Raw genomic sequence first — 17976 nt, forward strand, 5'->3', positions numbered from 1 at the left:
CAGTAAACGTTGAGAGTAACACCCAATTATTATGTGCACTGAGTTATAGACTCCTGGCAGTTAGAGATATGTAAAAGATTCGAAATATTCCAGGAATCATTCACTTGTCAGCTATTCCTAGCGCAAACTTTTCTGAAAAAAACAAAAACAACAACATTATTTTTGGTATGCCTCCAGTAAAATTGTGTTTCTTAGAGAAGATAGTTTTTAAAATTATTATTTAAAGTATTTCAAATACATGGTTTTCTTTGTAATTACCCTTAATATAAATAAAGAACCAACCACATTTTGTGTCTGTTCAATTTGAAATATATTTTCATCCCTTAAAGACACAACACTTGAATTTTTAAAGCTACGTTTAGATCTATGAATATATATCAGTTATCTTTCCTTTTTCATGTATGAAGCACATATCACGTTTTTACAGCCAACACTATTATGATCGTTTCTAAGGGGCATAAATTAAATCTTTTTTTTCCCCTCTGCATAACTGGAACTTTTTGTGATTTATCATAATAGGCAGGCAAGTATGGCAAGTTCCAGTATAAGCTGTACTGAAAACATAACGCACGTAAAAGGGGGTACGGAGTATAAATCGGTGACGATTGGTTTGTTTTACATTTCGCGCAAAGCTAGCCGTCCCTAATTTGGCAGTGTACGACTGGAAGGAAGGCAACTAGTCATCACCACCCACCGCCAACTCTTGGGCTACTCTTTAACCAGCGAATAGTAGGATTAACCGTCACATTATTATGACGCCCCCACGGCTGAAAGGGCGAGCATGTTTGGTGTGACGGGGATTCGAACCCTCGACCCTCAGATTACGACTCGAGTGCTTTAACCACCTGGCCATGCCGGGCCAGTCGGTGACGTACAAAGTATAACTCGTAAATAATTAACCATAATCAACACACAGGACTAAATACATAAATTGAGTTAAATTCAGTAAAATAAGTAATTAAACACGTAATTTATTACCGTCGCTGATAACCGAAATTTGTCAATTTGATTAAGTTTGATAGCCAGTCATTCTGACTCTACCATAGACAAGAATGGAAAAAAGTTGATTTTACTATTATGTGAATACTCATTTGGTATTGTAAAGGTAATCAAACTAAATCATCACTTTAACTGATGTCACGTAGAATAATTTATTTTGGACGAGTGTCCGATTTATTACGTTACGTAGTTTCGTATTACGATTTCAAATAATTTTGTTTGTTTGTTTGTTTTTGAATTTCGCACAACGCTACCAGAGGGCTATCTGTGCTAGCCGTCCCTAATTTAGCAGTGTAAGACTAGAGGGAAGGCAGCTAGTCATCACCACACACCGCCAACTCTTGGGTTACTCTTTTACCAACGAATAGTGGGATTGACTGTCACATTATAACGCCCCAACGGCTGAAAGGGCGAGCATGTTTCATGTGACGTGGATGCGAACCCGCGACCCTCAGATTAGGAGTCGCACGCCTTAACACGCTTGGCCATGCCGGGCCCACGACGAGTGAATTAATTTTATGTAGACACATAGATACATTTTACTTGGTGGTAAAGTTGCCTAGCTCTATTCTTGTTTGGTCTAACTCGGTTTATAAACTTACTCTTTACAGAAAAAGATAGATACCCAATGTCCTCGTAGAATTATTAATGTCCGAAATTTATTCTCTCACGTTGAACGGTTTATAATATATAACCGTTCTTCATTAAATATCTATAGTTTTCCGATTAATAAACGTTTATCATAATTATAGCTTCCAAGGCTTAAAGTATACTGACTGTAGCTGGTCAACAATATTTTATTACTGTCTCCTGCATCTTGCGATAGCTAGCTTTTATAGTCACAAGGTGAGATTCTCGAAAATTCAGTTAGTCCAACAATACGCTAGTGTTCTCGAATAACATGTATTGTTGAGTCTTACATTCGCGAATCTTCTACAAATTCAGAGAACAGACGGAACTAGCGCAATACAAATTTAACAATACACATTACATGCATTAAACTGAAACAAACGTAAATATCAAAATAAATGTATAAAAGTAAATACGTTACACTGACTATCGTAATTAGATTGATGATCTTTCGAACGAGTGGGCCAGGCATGGCCAAGTGTGTTAAGGCACTCGACCCATAATCCGAGTGTCGCACGCAGGTTTGAATCCCGTCACAACAAACGTGCTTGCCCTTTTAGTCGTGGGGGAGTTATAATGTTACGGTCAATACCACTATTCGTTGGTAAAAGAGTAGCTCAAAAGTTGGCGGTGGGTGGTGATGACTAGCTGCCTTTCCTCTGGTCTTACACTGCTAAATTAGGAACGTCTAGCGCAGATAGCCCTCGTGTAGCTTTGCGCAAAATTCAAAAACCAAACCAATCAAACGAGTGTGCTGAAAGCCAATCTGACTATTGCATTATCAGTACGACAACCTTAAACTTCGAGCTCAATTACCACACTAATCAAGTTAGCATTGTGTGTAGTATATTGCAAAGCAATTTAAACAGTTTTCCAAACTTTATACTGATAGGATGACACATTAATCACATTAAGCCTCTTCCTGTAGATAGCAATAATAAAATAATAATATCATTCGTTGCTCCATTAAATATTAACTTTTAAATAGGAATATATAGTTTTCGTACCGTGGTGGTTAAACAATGGCACCAAGGATCAACGAAACACGTCAGCTTAATCCATCTTTAAACAGACCACAACACTCAAATTCTGGTGGACAGTGATGATAGGCCAAAGTGGGTCTGTTCTAAAACAAACACTACAGTGAGCAACCACATCTGTGTTTTTAAGCTTTTAACAAAATATTTGTTACACACAAAAAGTTGAGCCATCAAAGAATGTTTAATGTATAGTAACCATTGTTTTAGTTTCATAAAATGAAGAATATCAAGCTACATTTTATAACAAGTTCATACATTTCAGTTATGCAGTCTTTTTCTTTAGTGTAATTTCACAATTTGGAATTTTAAGACCAAAGTTTCTTTGTTTTTGAATTTCACGCAAAGCTACACGAGGGTTATCTGCGCTAGCCGTCCCTAATTTATCAGTGTAAGACAAGAGTGAAAGCAGCTAGTCATTACCACCCACCGCCAACTCTTGGGCTACTCTTTTACCAACGAATAGTGGGATTGACCGTCACATTATAACGCCCCCACGGCTGAAAGGGCGAGCATGTTTTGTGCGACCGGAATTCGAACCCGCGACTCTCGGATTACGAGTCGAACGCCTTAACCCACCCGGTCTAAGACCAAAGTGTAACAAAAACAGTATTTTATTTTTAGAGTATGATACTGATTCAAAGACATTTTTGGATATATATCTATACATATATGTGATAATTATCTTGTATATATACAACAACACCAAACTGTTTTGATATTTTATACTTGTGCTTTAAATAAGATCAACTGTATCTGGTAAGTTACAGAAACAGAGAATTTTTCTGAGGACGTTTATCTAATTCAGTGGAGTACTTATAGATTACCAAATACATGGTCGCCATGGGATTCCCTTCAATATAATAATTGAAGTTCTTTATTCAATTGTTTTGGATCTACAAAAGGGTGTACGTGTTTGTGTTTTTCTTATAGCAAAGCCACGATTCCCTGATTTTAGCGTTGTAAATCCGTAACTTACCGCTGTACTAGCGGGGGGCTATACAAAAGGAAGACTCTTCTGCTATGCGTAGTGTTAGAGTCATTCCTAACACTTTAGTTACTACCTTATCCGGATTTATTAAACCTACTGTGATACTGACTTCTCATTTTGTTGGGCCCGGTATGGCCAGGTGGTTAAGGCACTTGACTTGTAATCCGAGATTCGCAGGTTCGAATCCCCGTCAAATCAAACATGCTCGCCCTTTCAGTCGTGAGGGCGTTATAATGTGACGGCCAATCCCATTATTCGTTGGTAAAAGAGTAGCCAAAAAGTTGGCGGTGGGTGGTTCTCTCTAGCCTTACACTGCTAAATTAGGGACGGATAGCGCAGATAGCCTTCGTGTAGCTTTACGCGAATTTCAAAACAAACAAACAATTTTCTTAAAACATTAACTATACAAAGGAACAGAATACTATGAAGTTACATACATATTAATACTAAACAAAAGATATTCAGTAAAATATTATTAAGGAGATCACACTATTCACTTGAGATTACAACATTATAAAGTAAAAGAGAGGTGAAAATTAATGGTGGAGCTAACTAACTTTCCCATCTTGTATAGATAAAAGGTAGGAACGAAATATGTTCTGAACACTTGTTTGTTTGGGTATTTCGCGCAAAGCTACACGAGTACTATATGCGCTAGCCGTCCCTAATTTTGCAGTATAAGACTAAATGGAAAGCAGCTAGGCATCACCACCCACCGCCAACTCTTGGGCTACTTTCTACCAACGAATAGTGGGATTAACTGTTACATTATAGCGCCCCCACAGTTGAAAGGCCGAGCATGTTTGGTGGCACGGGGATTCGAACCCGCGACCCTGAGATTACGAGTCGAATGCTTTAACCCACCTGGCCATGCCTGGCCGCTCTAAACACTTACTAGAGAGTATTTTCTAAATATACACTCTTACTTTAACGAATATAAGTAATGTTATTAAATTCTGCAAACGAATGTATATTTGCTAAAAACAATTGCGGAGTGCAAGGTCATAACTAGGCTACCATATCTTGTAAACATTGCTATTATGGCTGTGCCTACACAGAGAAACAAAAAGTAAAATTTGGCTTTATACATTAACCACACTGTACGAATATAATCGTTCATTTAACGAAGCTTGTTGTACAAAATTAATCACAATATGTATGCTCTTACTTTCTTTATATAGTAATTGTTCTTTTGCAACAAATTTGTATTCTAGTATACATTCTAGTTTATATTCTGGTATATATTCTAGTTTTAATTCATTTCTAGCAGTGTTCTCTAATTTTTTTCAAAATCTTCTAAGCACCTACTTCTTAAAGTCTCAACTACCTCGTTAAATATTGTTTCAATTTATTCTGCCTTAGGTGCAACAACAGAAATAATATACATGCTTGTACAAAATCGTAATTTGCCGGTAATGGAGTGAGGTGAATGGGAGAGGAGACCGGGTCTTATGTTTTAAATAAATCCTCAAACCAATTATTACTGTTACATTTGCGTATTAATCTATAACTAACTGCAACAGCTGCACACTTGAAAAATAAAACCCAAAACCAAAAACATGTGACAGACAATCAATATGGCTGGAACTGAACAACGAAAGCAGAACACGCACACACATCGATTGATACGTTAAAATACACGCTATCCTTTTCACACACAGAGCTCGCATCAAATGCGATCTAACAATGATCGAACACGGAATTTTCTTGGTTATTTCTATAAAAACTGTATATAGAGTGGATAAACTTAACACAAATGGAACAAAGAAATATTGCATAGTTATGGATTTAGAGATCAAACTTTAACGACAAAACACTTCATTTCTAGCTTTATGATTTTGTATTCTGTTGAAAACCACCTTCTACGTTTATATTTAAGTAAATATTCATTCAAAAACTGTTTTCAGGTACAGCAAAAACGTTTTTTTGTGCACATTGTATTGACAATTTGTGCAAACAGAAGCTAAAAACTATTGCGTGTTTCGAGACAGATTTTGCAACACACACACACACACATATATACTTTAACAGAAATTCATATTTATACCACAAAACATCGCTGTGAACAGATATGTAAAAAAAAATAAAGAAACAATCTATCAAAATTTACATTCAATATTCCCTCCAGTACACAGGTCATAACATATATTTAGATTCACAGGATGTGGGGAAACACGCCCTATTGTTATCTCAGTTTGTACAAGTCATCATACCTTGTCCAGGTCTCTGGACTGTTTACGTCACCATTTAAGTTTCAAAGTACAGCATGTCGATTCAGCTTTACAATATCTGACTAGTATGATCTTCTTGTAAAATACAGTGTTCAGTGTACTTGACAATAAAAATGGTTGGTTTTGTTTTGAATTTCGCAAAAAGTTACACGAAAGCTATCTACGTTATCCGTCCCTAATTTAGCAGTGTAAGACTAGAGGGAAAGCAGCTAGTCATCACCACCAACTCTTGGGCTACTCTTTTATCAACGAAGTAGGATTGACCGTTACATTATAACGTCCTCACGGCTAAAAGAGCGAGCATATTTGGTGTGATGGGTATTCGAACCCACGACCCTCAGATAGCGAGTCGAGTGCCTTAACCACCTGGTCATGCAACGCCCTGAATAAAGGAGTAAAGACAGTTGAATAATAATTGATTTTTTTAAATAAGATTTCCAGACTGGACAGGTCCAGACCTCCACATTACAGTGAATATGTAGAAAGGCCACATCTAAATAGCTGACTAGCCATTCATGTTTTGTTTGTTTGTTTTGAATTTCGCGCATAGCTACACGAGGGCTATCTGCGCTAGCAGTGTAAGACTAGAGGGAAGGCAGCTAGTCATCACCACCCAACGCCAATACTTGGGTTACTCTTTTACCAACGAATAGTGGGATTGATAGGGAGAGTGTATTTCGTGTGAAGGGAATTCGAACCCGTGATCCTCAGATTACGAGTCAAGCGCCCTAAACACCTGGCCATGCTGGCCAAATGAATAATGAATGGCAAAGTAAGAACAACTGAAGGTGAAAACCTAATATTCGACATTTTATGTATTAAAATTTTAACAAATGCAAGGTTTGGTTTGCTTTTATGATTTACAACACGTCAGTATTTAAAAACTTCTTTTCCTCGTGCGTAGGCTTACAGTAACTGAAGACTCAATACGAAGAAGTTTAAAACAAAAGCGATTAATTACTTACTTTTAATACAATTGTTCTGGAACTGGAGGCGAAAATAACCAACACAGACGACATCAAATACAAGAAAAACCGTTCTTCATTCAATTTATTCAATAACAAATGTAGCTGCAGTTGGTTAAACAGCAGTTATCTTCCACAGTGTCTACCTTCTCCACCCATGTATTTCCATAACACGTCACATGCTTCGAGACCTAGATACCAGGTGATCACTGAGAGTTAAGTCTCGATCCATTAAATTGACAGGCATCAGCTAAAAATGCGTTTCTCATTACCCATTAAATATAATATGCACTACAATACAGTGGAGCAATAATAATAGTTGTTCATCTTTTTACAATTACACATTTACTCTTTAAAACTATGTGTTACACCTTCTCGAATACAAGGATGAAAACCTCTACCTCGATTTGCTCTAACAACTTCTTTCTATCACGTCCGCGTACGGCAATACTAGGTTATAACCGGGCGGCAAACAGGTACGCTGCTCCTTTGAACAAAAACACCGTTAAGATTTGACTCGCCTTAACCTCGCATGCCCGCACGTGTAAGTATGACTACACAGCTACCTCCTCCGCTTGTTTTATTTTACTTACTGGATGCGGCGTGAAAATATTATATGAAACCACAAAGTGTTGTAAGCTGTTAAAACTTGAAGTGTGAATTTCAGCCGTTTCAATAAGAAATCTCCCACCTCCCAGAAACTTCCCTGGTGCTTGTGAAGATATTTATTTCTTCATTAACTGTGGGTTCCTTTTAAAAACATTTAGCGTTGTAAACATAATTTTCAGTCCTTACGTTGTCATGGCTGTTTTAAGTCGATTATGAGCTATACTTTTCTTATAAGAGATTACCTTGTAAGACCCAGTTTTATTGACACCATTAAACCATTTAGTTTACTGCCTGTGTCATGCCACATTCACAGTTCGACAACTGAAACTGGGTAAAACCCTGCTAAGCCTACATTGTTCAGGTGAAGAGTGACCACTAAGTTCATACTTGTCTTTGAATCATTCGGTACTGTCATGGGAAACGGAATTAGTGGGTTAAACTCCAGTTGAAATTAACACAATATGCCCGAATCTTATAATTCATGATAATAATGCCATTTTAACTTCAAAGTACTTAATTCAGTGTCACGAGTAAACAAGATATACATAGATTTGTATGTGCTGAAAGGGCGAACATGTTTGGTATGACAAGGATTCGAACACGCGATTCTCAGGTTTGAGTCGAGTGCCTTAACCACCTGATTATGCCGAGACCTCTGTCGATCTTTTCCTTTCGAACACTGCGACTGTCTGTTAAATTAGGTATTTGATCTTCGTGAGCGACCTGGGAGGGTCAGGTTCATTTTGACCTCTTTAACAGATTTACTGTTATACATTTAATATCTACGTTTGTATAAGTATAGTTTTTTTATACGAATATATACAAAATATATTTGCGTTAAGAAAGAAAATTGAGAATATGAATGTTGCTGGAAAATATAACAAATTTAATACATATCGAAATTCTATTAACTTCTAAATTAAAATTCCCGGCTATTTGAAATCGTAATACGTAACAGACATAATACAATAAATTTGAGATAAATTATAAGACACAGCACCTCTTCCTCCTTCCTTGACTATTGTTTTAGTAGAGGCTTGTAGAGTCTCTTTCGTGAAGAAACTTTTATACGTCGAGTTCACTACAGTCAAGTTTTTCAATACAAGTGGATGAAAGTACAGACACAGCAACTAATGTCAGTTTAATGTACTTTGTAAGATATTATTATAAGAACACATTTCATGAAGGTTCATTGTTTTGTAAACCACTTCCAGTAGGAACAACGGGTGACGAATTTTTTCAATTCAATCAATAATTTTATAATTTAGAATGGTATTAAATGAAAAAAAATGTGTTGGATTGAGTACCGATGGTGCTCGTTCAGTGGCAGATTCCTATACAGGAGTCTTCTAGAGGATCCGAGCAGTGGCAAGAGACTGTGAATGGGTGCATTGTTGCATTCACAGAGGCGTTAGCTGTGAAGAAAATATCCTTACTTTTGAATTCAACTATGTAAGAATGTGTTAACTTTATAAGCTATATAAACTTTTTACTGGTTTGTGCAAATAATTAGGAAGTGAACACGAGCATTTCCTATTACGCTGTGAAGTTTTGTGGTTATCAGAAGGACATATATTAAAAAGACTCATTGAAATGAATATTGAAGTTATTTTGTTTTTGGAGCAACATCTCCCATCAGCAAAGGATGGAATATTTGAATTTACGGACAGGTTTCATAAATTGAATTGGTTAATTAAGGTGGCCTATTTATGTGACGTTTTTGCCTTTTTGAATGCGTTAAATCTAAATTTACAAGGTGCTAACATAAATATTTTTAAAGTCCAGGAAAAGACAGAAGCAGCAATAAAAAATTAACTTGTGGGTACATCGAGTTGAGAAGAGAAATTATAAATATTTCTCTATTTTAACAGAATTACAAAACCAAGATGAAGGTAATATTCCAGATTAGATTTCCTCATGAATCAAAGAGCATCTTTTGGGAATAAAATCATGCGTGAATGAATATTTTCCTCCCACCGACAGCAGTAAAATGTGGATCACAAACCTTTTTACTGTTGGCACGGAAAATGAGTAAGGATTACAGCTCAGTGAATCAGAAACTGATTCTATTATTGAACTGTCATATGACACTGCACAGAAATACAGTTTTAATCAAGTCTCGTTAATTAATTTTTCGGGTCTATCTGCAATTTAAAAGTGAAAAATATCACCACCCACTAACAACTCTTGAACTACCCTTTTACAAACCAACAGTGTGATTCACACCACAGATGAAAAGGAGAGTATATTTGGTGGAATGGGGATTCGAACCCGCAACCTTATGATCGTAAGGCAAGTACCTTAACCACCTGGCCATTTAAGAAGTTTAGGAAGAAGATGAGGGTTTAGACAGTACACTTCTATGTACATATTTAACTTTTTTATCATGTGTTAAAATCTTCTCTCTCTTTACATGTCCCTCGGTGGGAACAGCGCTAAGCCTTTGGATTAACAATGTTAAATCAGGAGTTTCATTCCCCTCAGTAGCCACACAGCACATAACCCGGATATGGCTTTGCTATAAGAAGAGAGAAACAAATCTTTTTTTACATATGTTTGTTTTTAGAACAGACGGTAACTTAATTTTAATCCACCATCGATTCATTGAGCGTGTTATCGATTACAATTTTAAAGTTTTTAATCTCTTAAAAGGTCATTCTTTTCTATTTTTACTTTGTAATTAGAAGACAGATAAATAGAACACAGAGTGTGAAGTTTTTGCTTTGTTTTTTAAAACATGCACACCAGTAATTAGTTTAAAACATGCACACCAGTAAATAGTTCTGTTTCTATAAGAAATATTATGACCCGATTAATATAAGTCGAAAACTCTGATTTTGTTTTCTTCTTGAAAGAATCACGATATTATAATTGTTTCAAGCAGTTTTACTCTAAACATATCGTTAAAATTCGATCTTTAGAAAGTTAAAACGATGTAGCTGTAGAGAGATATAGTTGGTAGGCTGGATTACAAGATATTGTACAAACATAAAGGCGAAAAAGCGTTTCTTCAGCCTTGATTTGAAAAGAAAAACGAATGTTCTTCAATAAACGTTTCAAACAAAACGGGTTTGTTATATTCTTTACAGACGTTCTTTGGAAGTCAACGGCTAACAGTTACAACGCCTTAGTTTTATGTAATTACTTCTAGCTAACGTTCCAAATGTATATGCATTATTTATAAACTAAACTTTGTACTTGTCTAGCTTTATTAACGTCCAAGCACAACTCTATGCAATTTGTATTCACAAGAACCAGGTTTTCCTTCGTCATTTTATCATAAACCACGATAGGGATACATAGCGGACATCGCATTGGAATTTGTTCAAAACTCTAAAGGAACATTCGGGCACAAACCAACTTAAAAATGTAGAATTATTCTCGAAACAGTCAAAATCTTCCTCTTCAATGGTTAAGGCCATCCAAACACTGATAATAAGCAAAATAAGTTATTTCAAGATTGTCAAACAAATCAAAATTTGCTTATTTCTTTATATTTTTGTTGTTTCACAAGCCTACAGCAAGATCGGCTGGGTATAGGTTTCGCACCAAACACAAATATTGTATTTCCAAGAATACAGAGAGCGACTTCACTAAAAGTAAACAAACATGGCTGGAGATTTGTCTACATTGTTTTCTCAACGTACAAAACCCTGTTTTGACTTCACTAAATTGATAAATACTGTAGATACGTCTTTGTAGCTCAGAAAGTACTGTAGCTTGAATCTCTTCTATATGTCACCAGGGTCACATTGACTAATACATCTGTGTATGAAGACCACACTTTGATCTTCCATCTGTGTGAAGTGCTGTACAGTTATCATCGTAAATAACTGACTGTTAATTATTAAATATTCAAATAGCCTAAACTCGAGTTAAATGACAATTTAAATTCAGAAGTTAAATAAATGTATCCAACTTATGATATTTGCCAACAAGGTTGATACACACAAAGTTTTGTTTTTAATACAAATATATTTTTATATAAAAATAACAACACAATTTACAATAACGGTTATTACAATCAATGATCTACGTACAAAGGTTTTACAAACTTACAAACAAAACTGAATCTTCTGTCTGATCTGGAACTTCCTTGATATGTTATCGAGGATTCACGATGAGTGAATTAATTTTTAATTGGTGTAGATACAATTCACCTAACAGTAAGCTAGCTAGCTGTGTATTTTTCATTGATCACACATCGAGTTTTTCACCACTGAGGTAATAGTGTCTTCGTAAAAATACTAACGTCTGATGTTAACCCGCTGACGTCAAATGGTTTGTATAGTTCGAAATTTATAAACGTTCCTGCTTAAGTATCTGAAGTTCCCGATTAATAAGCGTTAATCACAGTTATAGCATCCGAGCTTTACAGTATACCAACTATAATAAACCAATAATATATACTGTCTTTTTGGCGCGTCGTACTGGTTACATTTATAGGCGCGAGGAGAATTTATAGAAATTTCAGCCCGCACAAAAATATAGACAATACACTAGTGTTTACGTAGACACACACACATTGTTGATTCGTACACCCGAGAATCTTCCACTGTTTTAGTGAATATGCGGGAATTTCGCAATACAAGTTTAACAGTATAATTTATGTACATTTCTAAATATAAGTTTAACTTAAACAAGCATTGATAGTAAAACAAATATATAATAGTAAATCCGTGACATTGATATGCGACGTTTCTTGGTTCTTGTGCAAGCTATAAGTTACAAATGCCACAGATCATTTTATTCCATGTCACATGCTTCAGAAGCTGATCTGTCATAGAAACCACAGACTCTATTCCAATGATTCTCAACTGATGGGATATGAGATATGTAGTTAAGGACTGCCATAGGCTAGGAAAACTATGATTGCTCTAAACTAGAGAATAATCAACTGCATATATATATATGGCCTTTACAACCTTGATAAGTCTTGTTGGTCTTGAGGTCTATAATGCTTCATTCCATGAAACTCCTATCTTGTCTGCCTGGGTTTGGTCATATCCAAATGAACTCAGCTAAGACTTAACTGCATGTTTTCATGATTTATCACTAACACCATTCCAATGGTACAGGGTATTCAAAAGTAATTTATTTTACTATAGTCAATGGAGGAGAAATTCCTCAAGGAACGAGTGCTTTCAGAAAGCTTAACGTACTAGTATAGGTTTATAGATTATTTTATAATACTTTGTTTTCATACATCTCCTGTGCTTCACACAGGAGATCATCACTGCAAAAATTATATTCCCAGTGACTGATAGTGAAAATATTCAAGATAGAACTAACAAAAGCATGATCTACACACGAGTCCCTGTCTTCTTGGTTCTCAACAGTTTTTGTTTGTTTGTTTTTTGGTATGCTTGAGTTTAGCGGTAGAATGCTGATGTCCATACTTTAGAAAGCAAAAACAACTTTTGCAATGTTGTTTCACTTGTATATCAAGTGGGGTGTCTGGTATTAAAATATCCTACTGCTATATACACAAAGGTATTGTCAAACAAGTCAGACAAGAACTTTCAATCTTCAGTACGATGTGCTGTTTTATATTTCAAGTACGTATTAGTGATTCATATTGCAACTGATTTACCGTTAAACATTTATTTTAATACCTACACGTATTTCAGTTGATGAATGTGACGCATATTGTTGGATGTGTATTGTTCAAGTCCCACCTATCCTCTAAATTTGTAGAATATTTTTCAGAGAAAGAATCAACAATATTGATGTTACGAAAACGCTAGCGAGTTTGAGAACATTGTTGAACGTCCGAGAATTTCGCGTGATTGCTATATAAAACCGACGTGCCAAGAGATTATTATTAGTAGTCAGCTACAGTCAGTGTGCTATCGGCCTTGGAAGCTATAACTGTTTTTTGTTTTGGTTTTTGAATTTCGCATAAAGCTACTCGAGGGCTATCTGCGCTAGTCGTCCCTAATTTAGTAGTGTAAGACTAGAGGGAAGGCAGCTAGTCATCACCACCCACCACCAACTCTTGGACTACTATTTTACCAACGAATAGTGGGATTGACCATAACATTATTACGCCCCCACGGCTGAAAGGACGAGCATATTTGGTGCAATGCGGATTAGAACCCGCAACCCTCAGATTACGAGTTGAACGCCTTAACCCACCTGGCCATGCCAGGCCCAGCTATAACTGTGATTAACACCTATTAATAGGTCGAGTTATAGAACTCGACCAAGAACGTTGATAGATTTCTAACATTACAAGCCGTTCGATTTCAGTGAATTAACCTCAAACGCTAGTATTCTTAAAAGGATATGAAATATCTTCATAGATAAAAAAAAGGAGACTTGTAAGCGATGTGAAGCCAATCAAGCGAGGTGTAACAATATTAACTCAGAATTAATTTGCTCGTCGTTGATCTCGATCGTCGATAAAATATTCAGTTCAAGATTGAATATAAGATTCAGTATTGTATATAAGTTTGTAAAACTCTTGTATATAAATCATTATTTGTAATATTGATTATTATAAATTGTATTTGTTCTTTATACAGTAAAATATATGTGTTAAAAATTAAAATTATGTGTACCAATGTTGCTGGCAAATACCACAAATTTAATACATATTAACATTTAATTAACTTCGTAATTCAAATTTCCGGTTATTTGAAATTGTAATACGTAACATACATAATATAATAAGTCGGATACTTGTCCGAAATAAATTATAAATAATACGTAACAAGATTTGTGTGGATAATTTTGGATGGACTGTCCAAATATTTTTAGCTTGTAGTGATGATTGATCTGATGAAAGCTGTTACAAAGTTCATAATGAATGTTGCTGTCATGTCAATCTTCAATGGGCATTCTAATCTAATATTGTTAATATTCTAGTACTGTTATAATAAGGCTAACAGTAGTAGATTTAATTATAATGAGCAGGTTCTATTAAGTAACAGATTTCAGCCTTTAGCTTGTGCAGATAAGGATCTAGAGGAGAGAAGGATAACAAAACGGACAGACAGGGATAATAATGAAAAACATAAGATCATTCTCATAGAAGATTCTTTAGTGCGGCACGTGGACACGATGGTTTGCGAGGTAAATGTGAACGAAAAAGTTAGATTATACTATCCATGAACAGTGGTGGGGAATATAAACGACAGAACAAGTGATAAACTAAATGGTGCTAACAGTGATGCAGTCTTTGTAGTGCATATAAAGGATAATGACGTGGGGAAGGGTAACTCAAAGGAGTTTGTTGTTAAGTACAGAGCATTAGTAAAAACATTCGAAGAAAAAAGCTATAAAAATATAATTCTGTCATGGATACTGCCAAGATTTAACTATATGAATGAAATGGTACGTAGGTTATAAGGGCTGAATATTAGGCTTAGTTTAATATATAAGAAATATCAGGTTGACTGGTTGGTTTATGTGAGATCCGTTCAGTGGGAAAAGTAGACTTTTTGAAATGGATGATTTACATTTAAATAGAGTATGGGCTAGCTTGTTAGACAGTGAAGACAGTCAGTATAATAAAGAAAAATATGGAGAGAGGGGTATAATATGAGAACACGGTTCGAATGTAATTTCAATGGTATTATTACTGTAACACTAGAAGTATAAAAAATAAAATGGAGGACATCACAGAACAAGTCAGCAGGGAGGATTTTGATTTAATGGGAATTACTTAAACGTGGCTAAATGTAGACAATTCTGATAGTAGACTTTTTTTTTTGAAATACAAGGTTGTAGGTTACTTAATAGGAAGAGTACTAAAAATGGGAAAGAGTGGCTTTATGTGTAAAATGTGAGTTACAGACTATTCAAGTTAAGAATATCAAAGCCAACAACAATATTTGGGATCCTGTTAGTAGTTATAAGGGGAGAAGGGTTTTAGCTATAATTTCTTAAAGACCACTAGATGAAACTAGTTAAATTAATGAGAAATTGTACAGTTAGATAAAAAAAAATCGACTGTTAATGGATTATAATTATAAAAAAGTTTAATTTCAGGAATATATATTGGGAAATGTAATAATCAATTCATGGGGTAAACAGAGTTTGGAAATTGTTCAGAATGGTTTTCTTCAACAATTGTTCAGGGAACCTACAAGGACCAATGCTATTTTAGATGTATTTTTTACCTCTAATACAGAAATTGTTAATATGGTAGAAACTGTGGAACATCTAGGTGCAAGTGATTATTACTCAATTAGATTTGATGTTTTGCTTTATATATAATTAAGGTATAATGATATTTTATTTCCAAATTTTGAACAGATCAGATTAGACTTGCCTGCTGGGAAATGGGCAGTTGGATTAAATAGAGATATTGATCAAATGCGGATTTTTTCTTTTAAAATGCATTCTTCAACATTCAAGATATATATGTTTTCTACAGATAAAAAAGAACGGCTAGAAATAAAAACAGGTCAACTCATGAAAAGTATAAAAGGTAAAATTAAAAGAAAAATATTGTAAATCCAAGAAGTTCAAACTGACCGCAGTCGTGGAGGATTATAGAAGACCAAGAGAATCAGTGAAACAGGAAGTCAGAAAAGGTTGGTTGAAAATGTAAAATTAATAGTAAGGATTTATTATACTTTCTTTTAATTTTATGTAAAAATTAATAATAAGGATTTCTTCAAGTACATTTACAGTAAGTACAAATTTTTATGTAAAAATTAATAATAAGGATTTCTTCAAGTATATTTAGAGTAAGTACAAATGTTAGAATGACACTAGGGCCTTTGAAGGATATTACTGGAAGGCCAATATTCGATAGTCATGGAATGGCTAGACTGTTGAATTTTACCTTTTCTTCAGTTTTTACTAATAAAGATTAAGCAATACACCTCATCCTGAAGAACTGTTAGATGGAAACAAATTGAACAAGATAATCACATTACTTTTGAGCTTGTTGAAAATACATTTGGAAGTATAAAAAATTTGATAAAAATACTGAGCCAGATTATATCTACTGAAGAGTTTAAGAGAGATTAAGGACTGGAATGTGAGCCATTTGCTATCATTTTTTATAAGTTCTTGAGTAGTGGCCAGTGACCAGAACAATGAAACTTGACTAATGTTATTCCTTTTTAAATTGAGATGATAATTTTTATAAGTATTTATATGTCTATTAGTCTTACACCAGTGGTGGAAAACGTCTTTGATAGTGTGATAAAATATACTTTGTAAGTTTAAAATTTTTCTCCATAGTCACCATGGTTTTGCAAGGGGAAAATCTTGTCTTACTAACCTTTAGACATTTTTTGAAGATGTTAATGGTTTTATATATATATATAGAAAAAAATGAGAATCTGGGTATGGATTTGGTGTATCTGGATTTACTAAAATTATTTGACAACGTGCCACATAAAAGGCTTATTAAAATGTTTTCTCTGTATGTATGGTGGAGAAAGGTTGCCTAACTGAAATAAAAACTAGTCATGTTTGAAGAAAACAGATGGTTTGTTAACAATAACGTTCAGTCAAACTGAATTGATGTCACGATTAGGGTACTTCAGGTCTCAAGGACAATGCAAGAAATGGTTCAGAGGAAGGTTACTATGGTGATACCTGAGATTAAAAGGTTGTTTTACGATAACAGGTTAAGAACTCTACAATTGTTTTCTCTCGAAAAAAAGTAGAGTTAGAGGGGATCTGGATAAAGTATTTAAGGAATTGATAGTGTTAGTGCATCAGGGGATCTGGATAAAGTATTTAAGGAATTGATAGTGTTAGTGCATCAGGGGATCTGGACAAAGTATTTAAGGAATTGATAGTGTTAGTGCATCAGGGGATCTGGATAAAGTATTTAAGGAATTGATAGTGTTAGTGCATCAGGGGATCTGGATAAAGTATTTAAGGAATTGATAGTGTTAGTGCATCATCTTTTTTCATACTGAGTGGTGAGAACTGTAAGACTAGGGTAAAAATAATCTTCAGATAAGGTAGCTTTATTTTACCTAAAGGGTGGTTACCGTTAGATATGGTAAATGCTGCTAACTTAAGGTAGTTTTAGGGAATGCTTGATAAATATTTGAACGATAAGAGTTGGCTTTCAGTTTTTAGTGCTTAGTTTAATATAATGGATGTGACATCCTAAATGGATCAAAAGGTCACTTCTTTTATCCGTTAATATTAGGCTATGTTATGCTTGGACAAATTATTATAGATTATTCGGTAAAAAATATTAAGTCCACTTAACAATTACGAATTAATTCATTTCTTTAATAAAATTATACAGAGGGAACAAACTAAGTTTACTGACTTACTACACAAATCATGTTTCATTGAAAATCCCAAACAAGTAATACGCTTAAATACAAGTAAAGCTCAAGCGATTTACCTGAAAAATTTCGTCACCAATTGGTCGATAACAAACACAGACTTACTTCCTGCTGTGTTGATGAATGAATCATTCACGTACAGACTAAATGAACTAATTCCAACACTGTCGAACATACATAACTGTCACTAACTTACTGAAATTCTTTATCAGTAACAAATATATTCGTTTTAGTTCACTC

The 17976-nt window shown here is 34.8% G+C and overlaps 1 pseudogene across 1 annotated transcript in view; it reads right to left on the reverse strand.

Moving 5' to 3' along the window:
* The window catches only part of LOC143229603 (uncharacterized protein CG43867-like), a 219381-nt pseudogene that overhangs the window by 191661 nt on the left and 9744 nt on the right, over positions 1-17976 (reverse strand). The window lies entirely within an intron of this gene.

The sequence above is a fragment of the Tachypleus tridentatus genome, chromosome 10 (genome assembly GCF_004210375.1).
Source record: "Tachypleus tridentatus isolate NWPU-2018 chromosome 10, ASM421037v1, whole genome shotgun sequence".
NCBI classification, from domain to species: Eukaryota; Metazoa; Arthropoda; class Merostomata; order Xiphosura; family Limulidae; genus Tachypleus; species Tachypleus tridentatus.